The 2,500-nt window shown below is 59.2% G+C and overlaps 1 pseudogene; it reads left to right on the top strand.

The window, feature by feature from the left end:
* The window catches only part of LOC148935168 (large subunit ribosomal RNA), a pseudogene marked incomplete at its 3' end in the record, with an annotated part of 2,639 nt that extends 139 nt beyond the window's left edge, over nucleotides 1-2,500 (top strand).

Here is a 2,500-nt window from a genome sequence, read left to right as displayed (position 1 = left end):
GAAATGTGGTGTTTGGGAGGGTCCGCTTATCCCGAGGCGTCGCGTCGCGTCCAAGTCCATCTTGAATGGGGCCACTTACCCGCAGAGGGTGCCAGGCCCGTAGCGACCGATGCCCGTCTCGGGAGGATCTCTCCTTAGAGTCGGGTTGCTTGAGAATGCAGCTCTAAGTGGGTGGTAAACTCCATCTAAGGCTAAATACGACCACGAGACCGATAGCGAACAAGTACCGTGAGGGAAAGTTGAAAAGAACTTTGAAGAGAGAGTTCAAGAGTACGTGAAACCGTTCAGGGGTAAACCTAAGAAACCCAAAAGAACGAACGGGGAGATTCATCGTCAGCGACGCTGGCTTCGCGTCGGTGTGCGATGCCCCGCGGGGCCCTCGCGGCTCGCGCGCGGGCACGCCGCCGTGCGCCGATGTCCGGCGTTCGTAGTCGTGCACTTCTCCCCTAGTAGAACGTCGCGACCCGCTGGGTGTCGGTCTACGGCCCGGGTGCGGCGGCTGACGCGTCGCCGGTAAAACGGCACGCGTCAAACCCCCGGTCGCCCGGCCGGCTGCCCGGCGGTACGCGCAAGGTATCAGGCCGCACGCTTCACAAACGAGACGAGTGCGTCGAGGCCGTCGCAAGCGCGCGCCACGGTACACGGAGGCAACGGACCTAGCGCCGTCACCGTGCCTGGCCCGCTGTTGGTCGTACGGTTAACCTTCGACAGGCCTGCCAACGTCCCAATGGGAGTCTCGTGCTCCTGTGCGGGACCGATACCGGTCGGCGACGCTACTGCTTTGGGTACTCTTAGGACCCGTCTTGAAACACGGACCAAGGAGTCTAACATGTACGCGAGTCATTGGGACGAGCGATACCTAAAGGCGTAATGAAAGTGAAGGTCGGCCCTGGTTGTCGACCGAGGGAGGATGGGCCGCGTCGCGACGCGGCTCCGCACTCCCGGGGCGTCTCGTTCTCATCGCGAGAAGAGGCGCACCCAGAGCGTACACGTTGGGACCCGAAAGATGGTGAACTATGCCTGGTCAGGACGAAGTCAGGGGAAACCCTGATGGAGGTCCGTAGCGATTCTGACGTGCAAATCGATCGTAGGAACTGGGTATAGGGGCGAAAGACTAATCGAACCATCTAGTAGCTGGTTCCCTCCGAAGTTTCCCTCAGGATAGCTGGCACTCGGCCGTTCCGCACGGAACGCGCGCGAGTCTCATCTGGTAAAGCGAATGATTAGAGGCCTTGGGGCCGAAAACGACCTCAACCTATTCTCAAACTTTAAATGGGTGAGATCTCTGGCTTTCTTGAACTATGAAGCCACGAGCATCTCGGATCAGAGTGCCAAGTGGGCCATTTTTGGTAAGCAGAACTGGCGCTGTGGGATGAACCAAACGCAGAGTTAAGGCGCCAACTCGACGCTCATGGGACACCATGAAAGGCGTTGGTTGCTTAAGACAGCAGGACGGTGGCCATGGAAGTCGGAATCCGCTAAGGAGTGTGTAACAACTCACCTGCCGAAGCAACTAGCCCTGAAAATGGATGGCGCTGAAGCGTCGAGCCTATACTCTGCCGTCAGCGGCAAGTGGGGCGGCGTCCGTGCGTTGTCGTACGCGCCGCCACGAAGCCCTGACGAGTAGGAGGGTCGCGACGGTGTGCGCAGAAGGGTCTGGGCGCGAGCCTGCCTGGAGCCGCCGTCGGTGCAGATCTTGGTGGTAGTAGCAAATACTCCAGCGAGGCCCTGGAGGACTGACGTGGAGAAGGGTTTCGTGTGAACAGCCGTTGCACACGAGTCAGTCGATCCTAAGCCCTAGGAGAAATCCTATGTCAATGACGGCGTGCGATACTCTAGTGTCCACACACAAAGTGCATACAGAAATACATAATGATATAATGTAGTGCTGAGTGAGAGGCACACGCCCGTCGGGCGAAAGGGAATCCGGTTCCTATTCCGGAACCCGGCAGCGGAACCGCATACAATTCGGGCCCTCGTAAGAGTGTTCGTCGGGGTAACCCAAAATGACCTGGAGACGCCGTCGGGAGATCCGGGAAGAGTTTTCTTTTCTGTATAAGCGTTCGAGTTCCCTGGAAACCTCTAGCAGGGAGATAGGGTTTGGAACGCGAAGAGCACCGCAGTTGCGGCGGTGTCCGGATCTTCCCCTCGGACCTTGAAAATCCAGGAGAGGGCCACGTGGAGGTGTCGCGCCGGTTCGTACCCATATCCGCAGCAGGTCTCCAAGGTGAAGAGCCTCTAGTCGATAGACTAATGTAGGTAAGGGAAGTCGGCAAATTGGATCCGTAACTTCGGAATAAGGATTGGCTCTGAGGAGCGGGGCGTGTCGGGCTTGGTCGGGAAGCGGGTCTGGCTGACGTGCCGGGCCTGGGCGAGGTGAACGCTCGGCGTTCTCGCGCCGGTTCCGGGATCCGAGCTCGGTCCCGTGCCTTGGCCTCCCGCGGATCTTCCTTGCTGCGAGGCTTCCGTGGCGGCGCGAGCCGTCGTGGTCGTCCTCTTC

This window comes from Pogonomyrmex barbatus, unplaced genomic scaffold, assembly GCF_055798465.1.
Source record: "Pogonomyrmex barbatus isolate J1 unplaced genomic scaffold, ASM5579846v1 scaffold58, whole genome shotgun sequence".
NCBI classification, from domain to species: Eukaryota; Metazoa; Arthropoda; class Insecta; order Hymenoptera; family Formicidae; genus Pogonomyrmex; species Pogonomyrmex barbatus.
This window is presented reverse-complemented; position numbering and strand designations above follow the sequence as displayed.